Raw genomic sequence first — 12,348 nt, forward strand, 5'->3', positions numbered from 1 at the left:
TTTACTATATTTCTTGCAATATCACCTTCTTGGACCAGGCTCCCAAGAAATCTGTAGTTCTTCCCTTAATTATAGACTTGATTGTTGACAGTTATTGTAATCATCAAACTTAAAATACCTTTGTTATGTAATTTAGCTCTAAGTGATCTTTTGCACTTTTTAAAAACCAGAGCAAACATCTAAAAAAGGTAATTGGCAATTTTGAGATTATTCAAGACAATAGGCCACAGCCTCTGAACCTCACAGTTTCCCAAGGCATACATCTTGTCCATGAATAGTTTGTCCTTCATTTATTCAGCAAATATCCATTGACCACTTACTCTGAATAAGACACTGTACATTTTCCTTGTGGGATACAGAGTTGTATAAAATGGGTTCCTAAGCTCCACATATAGTTGAAAAGATAAGACATGAATGTATCATTAGAGCTCCAATCAGAACTTAATCACATTGGTTAAAATTCATCCCAGAACTATCAGATCACAGTACCAGCAGATAATTAGAAGTATTATCACAAGTGTGAGAGACAGCACAATACAGGAGCTGTGGGAAGTCTACTCATAAGAACCTTGACCCCACCCTGGTCCAGATCCAGCTCGAACACACACAGGGATGAATGCAACAGCCAGTTTCACTATTTCTCTTGTAGTTTGCCTAACCTCACAAAACTGATCAAACTAAGCTCCTTCCTTCACATTCATACTTTGTATTCTGTGAATTATGCTAAACATCTAAAAACTTCACCCAGGGTGATGCATATGGGGCATGAAAGTTTTGCTATAGCTCAAAGGCAGAAGAGAAGTGAAAGGCAAAGGCAAAAAGGAAAGATATACCCATCTGAGTGCAGAGTTCCAAAGAATAGCAAGGAGAGATAAGAAAGCCTTCTTAGGAGGACAATGCAAAGAAATAGAGGAAAACAATAGAATGGGAAAGACTAGAGAGCTTTTCAAGAAAATTAGAGATATCAAAGGAGCATTTCATGCAAAGATAGGCACAATAAAGGACGAAAATGGTTTAGGCCTAACAGAAACAGAAGATATTAAGAAGAGTTGGCAAGAATACACAGGATAACTATAGAAAAAAGATTTTAATGACCCAGATAACCATGATGGTGTGATCACTCACCTAAAGCCAGATATCCTGGAATGCCAAGTCAAATGGGCCTTAGGAAACATCACTACAAAGCTAGTGGAGGTGATGGGATTTCAGTTGAGCTATTTCAAATCCTAAAAGATCATTCTGTTAAAGTGCTATATTCGATATGACAGCAAATTTGGAAAACTCAGAAGTGGCCACAGGGCTGGAAAAGGTCAGTTTTCGTTCCAATCCCAAGGCAATACCAAAGAATGTTCAAACTACTGCACGAATACATTCATTTCACATGCTAGCAAGGTCATGCTCAAAATTCTCCAAGACAGGCTTCAACAGTACATGAACCAAGCACTTTCAGATGTTCAAGCTGGATTTAGAAAAGGCAGAGGAACCAGAAATCAGAGACTGCCAACATCTGTTGGAAAATTTTTCATAGAAAAAGCAAGAAAATTCCAGAAAAACATCTACTTCTGCTTCATTGACAACAATAAAGCCTTTGACTGTGTGTATCACAACAAACTGTGGGAAATTCTTAAAGAGATGAGAATAGCAGACCACCTTACCTGCCTCCTGAGAAATCTGTGTGCGGGTCAAGAAGCAACAATTAGAACTGGACATGGAACAACAGACTGGTTCCAAATTGGGAAAGAAGTACGTCAAGGCTGTATATTGTCACCCTGCTCATTTAACTTATATGCAGGGTACATCATGTGAAACGCTGGGCTGGATGAAGCATAAGCTGGAATCAAGATTGCTGGGGAAAATATCAATAACCTCAGATATTCAGATGACAGCACCATTATGGCAGAAAGCGAAGAGGAACTAAAGAGCCTCTTGATGAAAGTGAAAGAGGAGAGTGAGAAAGCTAGCTTAAAGCTCAGCATTCAAAAAACTAAGATCATGGCATCTGGTCCCATCACTTCATGGCAAATAGATGGGGAAACAATGGAAACAGTGAAAGATTTTATTTTCTTGGGCTCCAAAATCGTTGCAGATGGTGACTGCAGCCATGAAATTAAAAAACGCTTGCTCCTTGGAAGAAAAGTTATGACAAACCTAAGCAGCATGTTAAAAAGCAAAGACATTACTTTGCCGACAAAGGTACATATAGTCAAAGCTAGGTTTTTCCAGTAGTCATGTATGGATGTGAGAGTTGGACTTTAAAGAAAGTTGAGTGCCAAAAAATTGATGCTTTTGAACTGTGGTGCTGGAGAAGACTCTTGAGAGTCCCTTGGACATCAAGGAGATCCAACCAGCCCATCCGAAAGGAAATCAGCCCTGAGTGTTCATTGGAAGGACTAATGCTGAAGCTGAAACTCCAATACTTTGGCCACCTGATGTGAAGAGCTGACTCATTGGAAAAGACCCTGATGCTGGGAAAGATTGAAGGTGAGAGGCAAAAGGGTCGAAAGAGAATGAGATGGTTGGATGGCATCACTGACTCAATGGACATGAATGAGTTTGAGCAAACTCTAGAAGATGGTGAAGTACAGGGAACGCTGGTGTGCTGCAGTCTGTGGGATTGCAAAGAGTTGGACATGACTGAGCGCCTGAATAACAACAAAAGGCAGATAGTTCCTAAAACCTAACACTTCTGTGAATCGATTTCCCAAAGATACTAGCTGACTTTGGGGAGCATACAGAGGCCCCTCCCATTTTGTTACTGGGATGGTTTCTCCGACTTTGCCTGTCATGTGCCTGAAATGTGACATGTAATTCTCGAGCAAGAGGTCACGTGTGAATGTGAAAGGTTAACGTGACACTTTTCACCACCATTTGTGAGCAGGTGGAACCACCCCTGATTTCGGTGAAGCCCTCTGCGTGATGCTCCTTACCCAGCTGCATGGGACCTATGGTCACTTTCCAGGGGCCCCATGAACCTGGATTGAAGCAGGACTCAGTGCTGCGAGGCATGGCAGGGGAACCCCCAAACCCCACGCGCGATGTCAGCGATAACAAGGTTTCAAAGTCAAACACGACATTATCCATCTGCAGTGTTGACAAGGAAGTAACATCTTTGGAAACAAACATTTTCATTCTCTGCAGTAGTTCTGTGAGGCTTGGCTCGCCCCCTGCTTATTAGTCTGATAATATCACCTCAGTGTATGAACCTTGTGATCAAGCATACATAATTCATGAACTGGCAAATAAAGAGATCCGGATGCTGTGCCCAGCAGGGCCGTGGCCCATCTTCTGCACTGGCTGGAGCCTTCCTGTGCTCACCCAACTGGCTGCTGGCCTTTGAACCGTTAATCCGTGCTCAAGAGATATTTGGGTGGTGATCACCAGTCTGCCTGAGTCTCTGTTGTTCATATAGCATGAGTTTAGCTTCTGGTGGGAATTATCCGTCACACAAATTCCTCTGAGGACACAGATGAGAGCAATGAGGACAAGCACTGTCTCTATGGTTTCCTGTTAGTCTGACAACTTTTTTCCTTTCCAGACTGTGTCATTTTTCATCACTTTATTCTCATCTGTAATTGTCACATCTCTCCATCCAGTCGAGCAGGTATAAACTCATGTTCTGAAATGAGTGGGACTGGCAACCGAGATGGAAAAAATAAGTATTTTCTGTTTGCAAGTCTGTGATGTACTTCAAAGCTTTTCTGTTTATAATTTGAATTTCTCCCCATCTGGCGGCAGGATCTTTATTGACCAGAACTACCTTATGGGTTGATTGTGACTTTGCTTGCTTCTGTGTGGTTATTTTCCCACTCGGAAACAACATAAACTTGGAACTCAGGTTTTTTTTTTTAACTTGAGCCAAAATAGTCTCTGTCAGCTACCCGGAGTTTTTAAAAGACCAAATGTTGTTTTTATGGCAGTTGTCTCTTTGTAAGCAAAGGCTGAGCAAACAGAACTGTTTTTGTGCAATTTCTGCTTGAGCAAAGGGGCAGCAGCTGAGACATGCTTAACCTATCAAGGACGTAAGAAATCTCAGGAAGGGGCAAAGAGACTCATAATATTAATAAATATTTTTGTGACTGCACGTGTGTGTTCACAGGTGGCTGCTCACATGAGTCTAGGTGTGTGCACATGAGTGTGTCCATAGGTGAACACATGGAGAATTGAGTGTTTAGTAAATGACCTGATTGACAGAGGCATTTACAATGGGACATGATTATCTGCTCTCATTTCAAAGCATGTCCTGTGTCCGAGGACGAGCCGAAAGGGGATGACACGGAAGGGATGCTAAGAGGGAGCAGACAGGTGGTCCTGCTTCTCCATCATCCACTTCCTGCCCCTCCCCGCCTTACCCATCAGGCTGAAAACAGCGCCTCCTTCTGGGCACAGGTGTGGAGCATCTCCCCTCCCCAGGGTCCGTGTTTGTATCTCACGGGAGGCTGCAGTCGATCACAGCATGCTGATGTCTGTGCAGACCAGCTGCCTCGGCCTCCCAGAGCCAGTGAGGTGAGGCAGGGTCTCCGCAGCACCCAGCCCTGCACCTGATGGGCACCCAGACTGGTGGTGTCATCATTTTTGCTGTTCCTCTTATTAAGAATAGACCTTAGCCACCCTGTATTCCAGAGTTGGGACCCAGGTAAGAAACACCCCTTGACTGGAACCACAAGTAGCTGGTGGCCGAGCTGACCCAGACAGGACTGGAGACCACGTCCTGACTCCTGGGTCCGTGTGCAGACCCCAGAATGGTGTACCTTCTTCCGGGGACTGTTTCTGTGCCTGGCTGTCTTCCTCTGCTAGCCTCTGAGCTTCCTGGTGGCAGATATGTCTGTTTTCTTCTGCCCGTATCCCTGGGACCTGGCCCTGCTCCCTAAACATGGTAGAGTCTCCATATATGTTTGTCGGGTTGAATCACATGCAAAGTAAGAAGAAACTGCAAATAGGAGCTGTTGGAAGGATAGCAGTTAAACAGAGTGCTGTTGGATTCTGACCGTCTAGAGAGACTTGGGCCACTGTGGTCTGTGCAGAGACAGGCAGAAGGGAGGGATTGCAGGCAGCAGTGACGAACACGTGAAAGCTTCCTGCTGTTCAGAACAACGCGTTTAATCAGGTAGCTCTTGGCTGGATGCAAGTGAGAGCGTTTGGAAGAAGAGGAAGAAAAGTAAGGAAAACCAACTTAAAGCTTCAGTGGTGAAGCCCCTCTGAAGGCTCTTTAGTAAAGGTGTCCTTAATTGTTTAAAATGAGTTTAGCAGGCTCCCCTTGAAGTGTTGCAGGCTCCCTGAAATCATGTGTGTGGGCCTCCTGGGTTTAGTGTGTTTCTTCTCCTCTTAAAGAAATCCTCAGCAACACTAACCCAGGTCTGGTCAAAGGATCACAAAGCCCAAATATCTTACTCTGAATTGGGAATCTCCTGCTTTTTCTCCATTTCTTGTGAGTTTGTTTTGAGTTAGGTGTTTTCCTAAATTATCTGCTAATTTTCAGGAGCCAAGCATCATAGAAATCTCAAAACGATGGGTGATCTTAAAATTCACAGAGTCACGGGTTGAGGCCACCTCGGCCAGAGGAGTGTGCGTGATGGCATGAGAGGAGAAGGACCCAGCACCTCGACCACGACGCCCATGGACCTGGGGGCGGGCCCTCACAGAGGAGGTAGTTGGATAGGATTAGGTTATAATTAATCCGTTTAAATTATACGTACAGGCTGGTTTTTAACTTCGGTGTCCACCCACAATGCAGAAGACCCCAGTTCGATTCCTGGGTCAGGAAGATCTGCTGGAGAAGGGATAGGCTACCCACTCCAGTATTCTTGGGCTTCCCTTGTGGCTCAGTTGGTAAAGAATCCACCTGCAATGATGGAGACCTGGGTTCGATCCTTGGGTTGGGAAGATCCCCTGGAGAAGGGAAAGGCTACCCACTCCAGGATTCTGGCCTGGAGAATTCCATGGACTGTATAGTTCCAAGGGGTCTCAAAGAGTCAGACACGACTGAGCAACTTTTACTTTAGATGTAGCTTTTATATGTATTGTTTCTGTTCGGCTATTCTAAAGAATGTGACCTGACGTGTGTACTCGGTCATGTCCAACTCTTTGTGATGCCATGGGCTGTAGCAGGCTCCCCATCTGTGGGATTCTCCAGGAAAGGATACTGGAGTGGGTTGCCATTTCCTACCCCAGGGGATCTTCCAATTCAGGGATCAAACACAGGTCTCTTGCATCTCCTGCATTGGCAGGCAGATTCTTTACTACTGTGCTACCTGGGAAGCCCATTCTAAAAAATATTCTATATTAAAATGACAGGAAAGATGACATGGTTGTGATGTGGCTCTCAGAAAAAAGAGAATACAATTCAGATCCTGTGAGTAAAGACAGCCACCCTCGGTGCTTAGAGAAAAGGGTTGGGGGCAGAGGGGTTGCTGAGTATCAGGAAGGAAACTAGGACCTGATTAAAGGACAGGACCCAGAGGGTGGTCTTAGGGGATCCTTCTTTAGCTGGTTTAAATACGCTGCCTTGATACACGACGACCAAGCATATGCTTAGAAGCTGTCTTCCTGAGCTGCTAGTCCACTCAGCAAACGTTTTGTTCACGACATTGACTCCCAGATTCAGGACAGGTACTGGCATGACTCAGATCCCCGGCCCGAAGATTTGTGTGTGTGTGTGTGTGTGTGTGAGTCTGGGGAGGGGAGAGTAGTGGAAACTTTGCAGGAGCAATTATGGTGTGTGTGTGTGTGTGTGTGTGTATTGTAGTGGAAACTTGGTAGGAGCAGTGTGTGTGTGTGTGTGTGTACAGTAGTGGAAACTTGGTCGGAGCAGGTGTGTTTTTTGAAAGTGGCATTCATCATGACAGTTGCTGCCGTTGGTACCGAGGGCACCTTTTGAGGCACAGTCAGGAAGGACGCAGGAGAGGAATCTGCAGCCGCTCCGTGAGGAGCCGGCTCCCTTGTCTGCATCTGCGCGTCCCTGCCCTGTGACGTCATACCAGTTCATTCACCTTGCTGGTAGGTGTCTGTATTGTTTACAGTGTCTATCCGTAACAAGTAAAGCTGCTACGAATATTCCTATAAAATAGAGCTAATTACTAAATAACATGAACCCAAGCAACAGTGCGACTGAAGTGGACCATACATGAGACAGGCAGTTTGCAGTCCACGCACATGAATTGCACAGGCAGTTGTCCAGCGTCAACCCACTCAATATTTGAAGAAGGTAGATCAAAGCAGCACCAAGATAAATACGTGCCTGTGAGGACGGTAAAATCAAACACAAACAAACAAACGAAACAACCCCACACATACCTTTTTCAAGTTATAGCCTAGACCTCCGTTCGCCTGTAGCCGTAGGCTGACGAGACCATGTGCATTGGCATCCCAGTCTCTGCTCATTGTGGTAACGCCCTGGTGTTACCAGACCACCCTCCCATCACATGTGATTCACGGCCCCTCCTCTGGAGAGGTTTTCCAGCTCCATCGTCAAGCACACCGGAGTGCACATGAACTGTGGCCCCGGGCATTTTTCGGCAGCTCCCTCTGATTTCCTGCAGCCATGTGTGCATACCTTCCAGATGAAGGCTGCCCTCTCAGCCTGGATCCCGGAGGAGGACCAGCATGGCCGCAGCTGACCAGTTCCCCAGGATGTCACAGCCTCAAGGGTTGAGCTCCTGTTGTATTAAAGCACCAAGATTTGGGGGGATTGTGTTTGAAACCACAAACCTATTTAGTGAAAACTGACTGTACGGCCTTTTTAACACAGCAGTTCCAATGCCATTAATGAGCTTAACCAGCACAGTCTTACCTGTGTGTGAAGATACGTGTTAGAGGATTTCTGTGACAGTGTTTTTAGCAACAATAACAACAAAACAGAAGGAAACAGTGTGAATATCCATCAGTAGGGAGTGGACCAAAGACATATGATGTGTCCACATAACAGAATGCTATACATCTGTTTAAAACGAAGGTTTACCACTTGTGGAAATCATTTCCATCGTCATGGTACTGCAGCATCTACCATTCTGCAGCTTGGTGTTTTCATGTAATGTGGTACAATAAATCCCCTACATACGAACCTCCAAGATGCAAGCTTCCAAAGATGCACATGTGTGTTCCATCAGCGCCAGGCGTGAGAGACCCTGCAGCTGGCCCTCCGTCTCCCATCGCTGGCCATCCTTCAGCTCCACCACCTCCCACCTCCCCTCCCTCCCCCAGCCATTCCTGCCTGTTCACGGATGCCAGCCCCTGAGAGCCAGCTGTTGTGCTGGACTACTGTGCTTTTCAAGATACTGTCCTGTGAGATTAAACATACTTCCTTTATCTCTGTGTGTGTGTTTTATGTATTATTTGTGTGAAAAGAATTATAAACCTATTGCAGCACAGTATTAGGCAGCCAGTTGTGTCGGCTCACTTTGTTGGGCTTACAAACAAACTGGACTTACGGACGTGCTCTCGAGTGTAACTCTTTCATATGTAGAGGGCTTACGGCATTTTCCACACTTGCCCATGTGTCTCCTGCACGCTGCGGTCTCCCACTGGGTGGGCAGACTGCATTCACAGGGTCCCTCCCCTGCCCACAGCTCGCCCAGCAGCTGTTGCTCAGATGCAGTGGCAGTTAAGAGCAGTCTCCATGCCTCTGTTTGTCCATGCACAGGGCCCGCTCTGAGACGAGCGCAGAGGTGGGACCCTCTGGCCGTGGGTCAGGTGTCATCAGGTTTCACAGCTGTGGCTGAGTCGTCCTCCCAGGCGGCTATGCCCACTCACCTGCTGGGCGTTTGGCTTTGTTGTCCTGCTGTTGTCAGACTAAATATCAAAGCAGTTCAAACTACTGAGGTGTGCTGTGTTATACAGTATGTGGTGTATGTATTATTATTAACACATTTTTGTTGTTTAGTCACTCAGTCGTGTCCAACTCTTTGCAACCCCATGGACTGCGGCATGCCAGCCTTCCCTGTCCATCACCAGCTCCCGGAGCTTGCTCAAACTCATGTCCGTTGAGTCAGTGACACCACCAAACATCTCATCCTCTGTCATCTCTTTCTCCTCCTGCCTTCAATCTTTCCCAACATCGGGGTCTTTTTCAGTGAGTCAGTTCTTTGCATCAGGTGGCCAAAACACTGGGGCTTCAGCTTCAGCATCAGTCCTTCCAATGAGTGTTCAGGACTTATCTCCTTTAGGATGGACTGGTTGGATCTCCTTGCAGTCTACGGGACTTTCAAGAGTCTTCTCCAACACCACCGTTCAAGAGCATCCATTCTTCGGTGCTCAGCTTTCCTATGGTCCAGCTCTCACATCTGTACATGACTAGTGGAAAAATGTATTTTTGCCACATGATATTGTTTGGTTACCATCTATCATGTGGCAATAATATCTTTTAAATACACACGGAAATGATAAATACTAACTCCAAGGTAAGTCAGCCTCTGGGAAGGGAGCAGACTGAGATTAGGGGACACGGGTGACTTCAAATCTGTGTGTTAAGTTTTATCTCTAAAAAGTAACTCAATGTGCTACAACTTAAAAATTCGATAAAGCTGCATATTTACATGAAAGGGTTTTTTTTTAATGTTTGAAATAATTACTTATTTGTAAATTTGACCACTTACACGCAGAGAATACTTGAGTGGGTAGCCATTCCCTTCTCCAGGGGATCTTCCCAACCCAGGGATCAAACCCAGGTCTCCTGCATTGCAGGCAGATTCTTCACCAGCTGAACCACCAGGGAAGCCCAACATACAAAAAACATTTTAGGACATTTTAGAATAATTTAGGTTACTTCTGGAAAGTGGGGTGAGAAGGACCTTTTACTTGTCACTTTATTCCTTCCTGTGGTGTTTGAATTTTTTTAGAAACATGTGCCAAGTTCACTGGGCTTCCCAGGGGGCTCAGTGGTAAAGAAACCATCTGCCAGTGCAGGAGACATAAGAGACTCGGGTTCGATCCCTGCGTTGGGAAGATCCCCTGGAGGAGGGCATGGCACCTCACTCCAGTATTCTTGCCTGGAGACTCCCATGGACAGAGGAGCCTGGCAGCCTACTGTCCCTGGGGTCACAAAGAGTCGGACACACCTGAAGGAATGTAGCTCACATGCCCGCATCAAGTTCGTGCATTTGAAAATAAGGGCCCCATCCAGGCTCAACAACTTCCCTGCTATACTGCTGGGACAGAAGACTTAAAGCTCTCAAAGCCTGTGTTTTCTCATCTGCAAAATACGGTTGGAAGCACCTGCTTTGTAGAGCCGCTGGGAGGACTAGGAATTATTCATATAAACACCTAGCAGAGTGCCTTTGACATAGTAGGCACTAAATAAATAATCACTGTTTGCATTATTAATAAGAATGGAGGACGTGCTCTGTTTGCAAATGTGTTCGCCCTGAAATGTTCGGAGGAAGGAACTCAGCTTGTCTCTCAGTACCTGCTCTGTTCTTCCACACACACGCCCCGTGGGGAAACGGATCTTCCAGCCAGAAAACTTAGCTTGTCTCAATAATTGAAACCCACCACCGGCGCTTAGCCCCTTCAGTGAGCGCCGTCCCTTTAGGCTAAATGCACAGAGTCTCCCAACCCTGCTGCTCCCTCCCCACCCCGGGTCAAAGGTGCCTGGTTCCGCAAACAAAAAGGCAGGACACCCAGTACCACTTGATTTCAGGTAAACAACAAATGAATTTTTAGTCGTAAATCCCAGTGCTGCCTGGGACATATTTATACTGAAAATACATATTGTTTATCTGAAATTCAAATGTAACTGGATAACCTGCATTTGATCTGGGCATCCTACCCATGGGGAAATGGAGGAGGGGCACCCAGCGGGTCAGACGAGGCCCCAGACCTCCTGGACTTTGTGTCTGGGTCTGGTCCCGGACAGGGACAGGCAGTCCACGGCTGCTGTGACCGCTGTCTGTCCCTCAGCCCTGCTGGCCCCGGGGTGCCCCCTGGCTGGAGCAGCCCCTCGTGCCTCTCACAGTACCTCGGACCCCATGGCTTCTCTGCCGCATCCTCTCTGGGCCCTGGACTGGGATTCCGCTCTGCAGCCTCTGAGTGTGGCTGGGGCTCTGAGCCTTGCGGTGGTGGGACGCACGCAGACCCCCGGCTCACAACTCAGCCCCTTGTCACCGGGCCCCTTGGAAGTGGGCAGGGAGTCCTGATGGTGATCCTGGGGAAGCTGCCCAAATAGTGTGAACCCCCAGCATAGATGCAGCCTCCCCATGAGCTCAGAGCACCCCCGAGTCCCCTGCCCGAGGCAGAGGAACAGCAGCCCCGCCCACCAGGCCCCGGGACACATCATCCCCTCTGCCCACTGCTGCCCACCCGCCTTCACGGCCTCTCTCCCTGCCGTCTCCCCAGATCACCAGGGCCAAGGGGCAGCCTCCCCAGCTCCTTCCTGTGTGGTCTGAGGTCCTTCGCTCAGCGTTCAGTCCACAGATATGTGATCAAGCCCCAACTATGTTCTAAACAGCATTCTAGATGCTGGAGATAATGGCAGTAAATAAGACCAAGTTTCAGAATTTGCTCATATAAATTCTAGGGCTTCTGTTCTAGTGCAGTTGAAATGAACAGTGGACACATATGCTGAAAATGCATACTCTCAGGTCTTGATGTCATGGCAGGAGGCAGCGCTCTGTAAAGAAGAGGGGAGTGGGGCCGGGCTGGGGGGTGGTGGGGGTGGGAGTTTCTCTTGCATCGGGATTTGGGGGGATGGAGGAGGTGTGTGAGCAGAGACTTAATGAAGACAAAGCCTGTGTCTGGGAGCAGAGACTTCAGGCAGAGAGGACAGTAGCCTGGGATGGGGATGGGGAACAAGACTGGTATCCTTCACATCCTGCACGAAGGCCCACCACCACCACACTACCCCCAGTGGAACAGGAGTGCAGAGAAGGCACAGAGGTGAGGCTGGAAAAGTCCACGCCTGCCTCTCAGTATGCCTTCAGAATATCTGAAAAGTAAGTTTGGGAGGCCTTTTCTATTGCCAGACTCTCCTTTTGCTAAAGAGGGTAACAAAGTTGACCTACAGACGGCCTGCAGCTGGCCAGGCCCCCGTCTCACTCCAGGCCTGCAGCTTCAGGACAACCTAAGAGCTGGAAGCTGCATCAGGGAACAGGGAAACACGGCTGAACACTTGCACAGTGATCGTGTTACCCTACAAGTGTTACCCAGCCATTACAGGAGACAGGAGGGGAGGGCTTCCCCCGGTAGGAGCCAGCAAGGCGGCCTCGACGGGTGACTCAGGACTGAGGCCGCAGATTGACCGGAGCTCAGTGAAGACCCTGTAGGACTGCCTGGAGGGTCACAGTGAGGTTATAAGAGCGTCGATGTTTTATCTCGTTATGACTGCCTAAAACCATGCACTTCTTGGGTTCCTTGTAATTG

The 12,348-nt window shown here is 47.4% G+C and overlaps 1 protein-coding gene across 7 annotated transcripts in view; it reads left to right on the forward strand.

Annotated features, from left to right (window-relative positions):
- Positions 1–12,348, forward strand: part of DPP6 (dipeptidyl peptidase like 6) — a 1,045,929-nt gene that overhangs the window by 996,924 nt on the left and 36,657 nt on the right. The window lies entirely within an intron of this gene.

Source organism: Cervus elaphus, chromosome 18, assembly GCF_910594005.1.
Source record: "Cervus elaphus chromosome 18, mCerEla1.1, whole genome shotgun sequence".
NCBI classification, from domain to species: domain Eukaryota; kingdom Metazoa; phylum Chordata; class Mammalia; order Artiodactyla; family Cervidae; genus Cervus; species Cervus elaphus.